Source organism: Polypterus senegalus, chromosome 14 (assembly GCF_016835505.1).
Source record: "Polypterus senegalus isolate Bchr_013 chromosome 14, ASM1683550v1, whole genome shotgun sequence".
Lineage (NCBI taxonomy): Eukaryota > Metazoa > Chordata > Cladistia > Polypteriformes > Polypteridae > Polypterus > Polypterus senegalus.
Genome location: NC_053167.1, coordinates 126,097,132 through 126,106,196, shown reverse-complemented (window position 1 = coordinate 126,106,196; position 9,065 = coordinate 126,097,132). Strand labels below are relative to the sequence as shown.

Here is a 9,065-nt window from a genome sequence, read left to right as displayed (position 1 = left end):
CTACCCGTTATTGACAAAATGGGCACAAAACTGGGTGGATGGGTAGGTAAAGAATGGCTGAAGATGGCACACTACCGTCAGAGATTCAAAAGATAATTACTCATAATCACTGTCAATGCTGTAAAGGAATTGTGAAGGGTTATCAATTCAATGAAACTGACTTGTCATTTTGTTAGAGACGTTCCCTGTGAAAGAAGCTGCATAAGATGGAATTGCCGGATGTGGAGTTTCAAGAGAAGGAAAAATATGTTTATTTCGGCATCTATACAGTAAATTATATTTCATCGGATATAAGGAAGAAGAGTACTATTCGAAAATAATCAGACTCATAGTCATGAACTCGGCATGATTCGAGCGGTGTTTCGTTGTGCCCCAGCTCTTTGAATAACTGATTCCGTTTCCACCACTACTTTTTTCGGTTTCAGAATCATTTAGCAATTATGTGATCGCGACTAATAACACAGAATAAGTAACACAATAAGAAATCAGTCGCCGTGAACTTGTAACGTGGTCTGATTCTAGAGGGCTAGCGGAGCTTTTGGATGTTTCCAATACAGTACCACGAGCACGGAGGAGAACACGTTGAACAGCGGAACATCACTCCCAGAATCCATCCCTCGGACTAGCATCACACACACACACACACACCCTCCCCATGTAATGTGTTGGCCTGCGTATTTATGAGTCTTTCATTTAAATAATCGAAAGCTTACCTGGAGTATGATCCGTTTGAAAAAGCGGAGTTGCAAAGTAGAGTTAAGCTGATATCCACGCTAACGTGCCTCGAGCACCGCAGGCCAAGCTGTCACCACCGATGCTGCTCTAGTCGGCTCCAGCTACCAACGAGCAGTACAGACTGCCTGATACAAGTGCAATTCTCTCCAAATCCTTTCTTTTTCCTTGTATCCTCTTCTTATCGACTCCCCGCCCCTCGAGCTCTGCCCTCCCTGTTCTCGCCACCCTGTAATCCACCCCCCTCGCAGTTACCTCTCTCTCTCGTCACATCGACGTGGCACTATCGTTGGGTACCGCCCACTCGAAGCATAATCGGCGCCTGGGAAACGGTGAGCGTTTGGTCGTTAAGCGGAAGTCTGTGCAGCTTTCTGATACGATTGGCTAAAAGAAATAGATTTGGCCAATCATCTTCAAGAGCTGCGCAGAATTTTGCGCGCGAAATCGCAAGACTGCGTGTGAGTGGGGAGGACTGGAGACGCAGCGTTCTGTCTTCCACGCTCGTTAATCATTTGCATTTTATGGGGTTGACGCCCATTACAGATGTCGTCAGTTCAGTAATCTTAATTTCACACTCACACTTTTCCTATAGACAGATGGGCCTGATGAATGCGCTGATGTAATTTCATAACGCGCCCAGGCTGACGGTAAAGTAATCCTTAAAAGTTTATTTCAGTGGTTTTTAAATTCAGTTCCTGGAGTCCCCTGTGGCTTCTTTTCCGACCTTAGTTAAGCAAGCTGCTATTTCCAATTTCTATGTGTCAGTGTCAATCCAGAAATTACAAAACTAGGTTTGCTATTTTTTTAATTGGAATGGATGAAGTATTTATATATAGAGGTAATTTAGTGTTTTGATTTTTAGTGTTTTCATCACCATTATTATTGTCATTCTGATGTTTTAGGGGTTGAGATTAATCAACTTGTTATTTAATAATAAATACACTAGTGTATCTGAGGCAGAATATAGCCTTTTACCATTCTCTGTTATTTGACAAATAATAAAACAGAGTAAAACATTTAAAGCTATGTCAGAATTTATAGATTTGTAAATGTACGAGTTTTAACATTGAACAGTAAGATGTGCTTTAAACCTAGTCCCCTGGACTGAGGGCGGCACAGTGGCGCAGTGGTAGCACTGCTGCCTCGCAGTTAGGAGACCCGGGTTTGCCTCCCGGGTCCTCCCTGCGTGGAGCTTGCATGTTCTCCCCGTGTCTGTGTGGGTTTCCTCCCACAGTCCATACACATGCAGGAGGTTAGGTGGATTGGTGATTCTAAATTGTCCCAAGTATGTGCTTGGTGTGTGGTTGTGTGTGTCCTGTGGTGGGTTGGCACCCTGCCCAGGATTGGTTCCTGCCTTGTGCCCTGTGTTCGGATTCAACGACCCCCAACAGACCCCCCTGACCCTGTGTTCGGATTCAACGGGTTGGAAAATGAATGGATGGATGTCCCCTGGACTTAATGAGAATTTATTAGTTGTACTGAAATTGTACTGAATATTTTGGTATGGGGAACATGGACAGCATCTTGCTGGGGCAGGGGATGCCCTCACCGAAAATTAGGAATGGTGTTTACAGCTGGTCAATCCATTAGGAGTGCCATTTATGAAGGTTAAGGGGAGCACGCCCCATAAATTCTGCATTATGTACGTGGAGGGGCACCAGTTATGTAGCTGAAGGGTCATGTGCGCTCTGGACACTAAGGGAGACAAGATCGTTGTTAGAGCACCAGTGCCAATCAGGTTTCACATCTCACATTTCAGGGTTCACATCACAGCTTGCACGAGAGCACATAATATTAAGGGATGTATATTGAAGGAGATGTATGTACTAGTCATTTCCACATAAAGAAGTAGTAATTTGTAATAACTAAGAGCCCACAGTATCCTAAATCAATAAGAAAGTGTGTGTTTGATGACCAGAAACCACATACATACCTATTCAAATACATGTATGCTTCTTTATACCTGTATATCCTCAAATAAATCAGACATAATTCCTTTCTGAGCTGCTGTGTGGCATACTCTGAATCCTTTTAGCAGTGTTCTGACACTCTGGGGTGATCACAACATGTCCTGAACTCCTCACAGATATACAGTCTTCCTTTGTTACAGTCGTCAAAGTCTCATACTGATCTACCTCTATGGACAAAGAGAGGTGCTGTCCCTGTGCCCCCACCTTGGGCTCCAAATGGGTTTTGACCAGAACTGGGCATATCTAATCAACTACAGTATTTCTGAATGCAGAAGTATCTGAGAAGTGGAAAGTAGCAAATGCGACTCCAATCTTCAAGAATGGATCCTGGTAATTAAAAACCAATAAGTCTTACTTGTATAACATATAAAAATGATACATTAAAAATGTTGTTTATGAGAGGAGATCTTACCCAACCAATCTTTTAAATTTATTTTAGGAGGCTACTGTAGTAATTGGCAAGGGCAAAGCATTTGAAATAATTAGAAGCTATTAGCATCAGAGGAAACCTACCAAACTGGATCTCAAGTTGATTAACTGGCAGAAGACAAAGAGTGCACATTAGAGGAGAATGGGATGAGGTCATCAGTGGAGTCCCTCAGGGGTCTACGTTTTCTGATTTAATGGCATTGAGTCCTGTACAGTTAGTAAACTTGTGAAAATCAGTGGAATGGCAGATACTGAGGAGGCAGCAAAAACAATTCAAAAGACTTGGACAATATTTATAACTGGCAAACAGTACAGAAATATAAAAAAAGGACAATGTAATACACATGTCAATCAATCAATCAACATTTATTTATATAGCACATATTCATACAAAAAAATGTAGCTCAAAGTGCTTTACAAAATGAATAGAGAAATAGAAGACACAATAAAAAATAAACATAAGTCAACATTAATTAACATAGAATAAGAGTAAGGTCCGATGGCCAGGGTGGACAGAAAAACAAAAAAACTCCAAAGGCTGGAGAAAAAAATAAAATCTGTAGGGGTTCCAGACCAAGAGACCGCCCAGTCCCCTCTGGGCAATCTACCTAACATACAGTGGTGTGAAAAACTATTTGCCCCCTTCCTGATTTCTTTTTCTTTTGCATGTTTGTCACACAAAATGTTTCTGATCATCAAACACATTTAACCATTAGTCAAATATAACACAAGTAAACACAAAATGCAGTTTTTAAATGATGGTTTTCATTATTTAGGGAGAAAAAATCCAAACCTACATGGCCCTGTGTGAAAAGTAATTGCCCCTTGTTCAAAAATAACCTAACTGTGGTGTATCACACCTGAGTTCAATTTCCGTAGCCACCCCAGGCCTGATTACTGCCACACCTGTTTCAATCAAGAAATCACTTCAATAGGAGCTGCCTGACACAGAGAAGTAGACCAAAAGCACCTCAAAAGCTAGACATCATGCCAAGATCCAAAGAAATTCAGGAACAAATGAGAACAGAAGTAATTGAGATCTATCAGTCTGGTAAAGGTTATAAAGCCATTTCTAAAGCTTTGGGACTCCAGCGAACCACAGGGAGAGCCATTATCCACAAATGGCAAAAACATAGAACAGTGGTGAACCTTCCCAGGAGTGGCCGGCCGACCAAAATTACCCCAAGAGCGCAGAGACGACTCATCCGAGAGGTCACAAAAGACCCCAGGACAACGTCTAAAGAACTGCAGGCCTCACTTGCCTCAATTAAGGTCAGTGTTCACGACTCCACCATAAGAAAGAGACTGGGCAAAACGGCATGCATGGCAGATTTCCAAGACGCAAACCACTGTTAAGCAAAAAGAACATTAGGGCTCGTCTCAATTTTGCTAAGAAACATCTCAATGATTGCCAAGACTTTTGGGAAAATACCTTGTGGACTGATGAGACAAAAGTTGAACTTTTTGGAAGGCAAATGTCCCGTTACATCTGGCGTAAAAGGAACACAGCATTTGAGAAAAAGAACATCATACCAACAGTAAAATATGGTGGTGGTAGTGTGATGGTCTGGGGTTGTTTTGCTGCTTCAGGACCTGGAAGGCTTGCTGTGATAGATGGAACCATGAATTCTACTGTCTACCAAAAATCCTGAAGGAGAATGTCCGTCCATCTGTTCATCAACTCAAGCTGAAGCGATCTTGGGTGCTGCAACAGGACAATGACCCAAAACACACCAGCAAATCCACCTCTGAATGGCTGAAGAAAAACAAAATGAAGACTTTGGAGTGGCCTAGTCAAAGTCCTGACCTGAATCCAATTGAGATGCTATGGCATGACCTTAAAAAGGCGGTTCATGCTAGAAAACCCTCAAATAAAGCTGAATTACAACAATTCTGCAAAGATGAGTGGGCCAAAATTCCTCCAGAGCGCTGTAAAAGACTCATTGCAAGTTATCACAAACGCTTGATTGCAGTTATTGCTGCTAAGGGTGGCCCAACCAGTTATTAGGTTCAGGGGGAAATTACTTTTTCACACAAGGCCATGTAGGTTTGGATTTTTTTTTCTCCCTAAATAATACAAACCATCATTTAAAAACTGCATTTTGTGTTTACTTGTGTTATATTTGACTAATGGTTAAATGTGTTTGATGATCAGAAACATTTTGTGTGACAAACATGCAAAAGAATAAGACATCAGGAAGGGGGCAAATAGTTTTTCACACCACTGTAAGTCAAACAGTCCTCTTTGTATTTAGGATTTTCATGGAAGGACCTGATGATGATGGTCACGTAGACTTCTGGCTTTCAGTCCATCAATGTTGGTGCATCATGATGCTTTGAGTAGGTGGTGGTGGCAGGCGCCACCACAAAGAAACCGGAAAAAGAAACAGAAGAGAGAGTAGGGGTCAGTATGGATTTTGGAGCCACTGTGAAAAGTTATTATGAAGAATTGAACATACAGAGTATCAGTATTAAGTTAAAGTGAAGTTATAAAAAGGCCATGTTAAAGTAATATGTTTTCAGCAGTGTTTTAAAGTGCTCCACTGTATCAGCCTGGCGAATTCCTATTGGCAGGCTATTCCAGATTTTAGGTGCATAACAGCAGAAGGCCGCCTCACCACTTCTTTTTAGTTTAGCTTTTGGAATTATAAGGAGACACTCATTTGAAGATCTAAGGTTACGATTTGGAATATAACGTGTCAGGCATTCCGATATATAAGATGGAGCGAGATTATTTAAGGCTTTATAAACCATAAGCAGTATTTTAAAGTCAATCCTGAATGACACAGGCAACCAGTGTAGTGACATCACAACTGGAGAAATGTGTTCGGATTTTCTTTTTCCAGTTAGGATTCTAGCAGCTGCATTCTGCACTCGTTGCAAGTGATTTATGTCTTTTTTGGGTAGTCCTGAGAGGAGTGCGTTACAGTAATCTAGTCGACTGAAAACAAAAGCGTGAATTAATTTCTCAGCATCTTTCAATGATATAAGAGGTCTAACTTTTGCTATGTTTCTTAAGTGAAAAAATGCTGTCCTAATGATCTGATTAATATGTGATTTAAAATTCAGATTACAGTCAACGGTTACCCCTAAATTTTTTACTTCCGTCTTAACTTTAAATCCTAGTGCAACAAGTTTATTTCTGATAAACTCACTGAATCCATTATTGCCAATTACTAAAATTTCAGTTTTCTCTTTATTTAGTTTGAGAAAATTACTATTCATCCATTCAGAAATACCAGTAAGACATTGTGTTGGTGAATCGAGAGAGTCGGAGTCATCAGGTGCTATAGATAAGTACAGCTGTGTGTCATCAGCATAGCTGTGGTAACTCACGTTGTAACCTGAGATAATCTGACCTAACGGAAGCATGTAGATTGAGAAGAGCAGCGGACCCAGGATAGAGCCTTGTGGAACACCATATTGGATATAATGTGCAAAAGGAGAAGCAATTAAAATACAAGAAAGGGGACACTGGCCCACAGGAAGCAACCTCTGAAAAGGATTTAGGCATGTATGTTGCCCTGCGGTGGGCTGGCACCCTGCCCGGGGTTTGTTTCCTGCCTTGCCCCTTGTGTTGGCTGGGATTGGCTCCAGCAGACCCCTGTGACCCTGTAGTTAGGATTTAGTGGGTTGGATAATGGATGGATGGATAGATGTATGTTGACATAACATTTTCATCATCTAAACAATGTGCAGATGCAATTGAAAAAGTGAATAAAATGTTAGGTTATATCATTAAAACTGATGAATATAAATCAAGAGATATTATGCTTGGACTACATAATACATTGGTCAGACTGGGGCATATTGTGTGCAGTTCTGGTCACCATGCTACAAGAAAGGCATAGCAACACTTGAAGCTGCAACCAAGTGCATCCCAAGACTAGAGGACACGTCCTACTCCGACAGACTCAGAGGATTAAACCTGTATAGTGTTGAGCAGAGGAGACTACAAGGGGACCTAATCCAGGTCTTCAATATTCTCATAGGCATTGATAAAGCTGGTCCAGCTGAATTCTTTCAACTAAATGGTGAATCATGTACATTAGGAAGCCAGTGAAAATTAAGGGGTAAATGCATTCAGAACTGAAACCTGGAGGAACTTCTTTACACAAAGCGTTGTGGGAATTTGGAACAAACTACCAACACATGGAATTGAAGCAGAAACCCTGATAAGCTTTAAGAAGATTCTGGATGAGACTTTGGGACAGTTCAGCTATTAGCAAATCAAAGGAGCTTGATGGACTGAATGGTCTCCTCCCGTTTGTCAATTTTCTTATGTTCTTATGTAAATCTCCTATTGCTGCACTTTTCCTGACTCAAGTCAAATCAAGTTGGGGAGCATGCACTGGTACAGCACATTGCCGCACCCACCACACAACGAAACAGCTCGGGATCCTGGTTGGTAACCCCCAGGCAGACACGCAGTCCAGAAGACAAGGTAGCAGGTCAGGTCAGGTCATGTTGGGGAGCATGCACTGGTACAGCGGATTACCGCAACCACCACACAATGGAACATCTTTGGATCCTGTTTGGCAACCCCTCCAGGCACACATGCAGTCCAGTCCCACCCTCCAGAAATTACCCTCTATCTGCCACAGCCAGGTGTTACGTGGGCGACCCCTTGGCCTGGTCCAGCCACTCGAGTCCCCAACAGTGAGGATCTTACGAGCCGGATCACCCTCGGGGAAATGCGTCACATGGCCGTAGTGCCGTAACTGATGCTCCCTCACAATGCAGGCAATGGGCCTCATTTGGGACTCCATGAGCAACTGCTCATTCGACACAAAGTCAAACCAGCGGCACACAAGGACTCTCCAAAGAGACACAGTACCAAAGGAGTCTAGTCTTCATCTCAGGTCGCTGGATAGCGTCCATGTCTCACAACCATACAGCAAGACAAGAAGCACCTGGACCAAGACTTGTACCTTTGTCCTTTTGCAGTGATTTTTGGGAGAACCACACACCCCTTACCAGCAACCTCATGACCCCCCATGCTCTCCCAATTTGTCTACTGACTTCATAGGAAGAGTCACCAGAGACATGAACGTCTGCCGATGTAAGTAAACCTCTCAACAAGGTCGACATTCTCTCCACAGACAGACACACTGCTGATGGCTGTGCCCAAGAGGTCATTAAAGGCCAGGATCATCTACCAGCGACCGGAGCAGTCTGCTTGTATGCCTAAGAAGTCTACAATCAACCATATCCTGGAACTGAGGGTTCTCATGGAGCGCAAACGTAAATATTGGTAGAGTTTCTTTGTAGCCTTTGTCAGTTTTCATAATGTGTTTTATGTTGTTGATCGAGCTGCCCTGTGGGACATCCTAAAACTTTGCAGGATCCCCCTGAAGTTGCTGGAAACCATGGCCGGCCTGTCCACTGGTAGTGTGAGTGTTGTGCAGAGTGAAGGCAGAACCTCTTCTTTTTTCCCGGTTGATTCTGGGGTTTGTCAGGGGTGAGTTCTGCTCCAACTCTGTTCAACGCTTTCATGGACTGGGTGCTGGACAGGGTCATGGGGTCCAGCGACTGTGGGGCATCTGTTGGTGAAGAAAGATTCACTGATCTTGGCTTTACCAACAATGCTGTGATCTTTGCGGAGTCAATGGAGGCTCTGATTGGGGCTCTTGAGAGACAGAGTGAGGAGTCTGAGTGTCTGAGCTTGTGAGTGTCCTGGCTAAAACCAAGAGCCGGGCCGTTAATGTCCTCTTGGGCACAGCCATCAGCAGTGTGTCTGTCTGTGGAGAGAATGTCGGCCTTGTTGAGAGGTTTACTTACATTGGCAGACATTCATGTCTCTGGTGACTCTTTCTATGAAGTCAGTAGACAGATTGGGAGAGCATGGGGGTCATGAGTTTTCTGGAAAGGGGTGTGTGGTGCTCCTGATATCTCTGCACAAGGACGAAGGTCCAAGTCTTTAGAGTACTGGTG

The 9,065-nt window shown here is 43.0% G+C and overlaps 1 protein-coding gene across 2 annotated transcripts in view; it reads right to left on the bottom strand.

Annotated features, from left to right (window-relative positions):
* Positions 1-920, bottom strand: part of uap1 (UDP-N-acetylglucosamine pyrophosphorylase 1) — a 118,499-nt gene extending 117,579 nt beyond the window's left edge. Inside the window, exon 1 of one of the 2 annotated variants that reach the window (XM_039734771.1) lies at positions 714-920. The gene's annotated coding sequence lies outside the window, so the exon portion shown is untranslated. The remainder of the gene's footprint in view (positions 1-713) is intronic. The other variant, XM_039734769.1, reaches the window with a different exon arrangement.
* Positions 921-9,065: the final 8,145 nt, after the last annotated feature.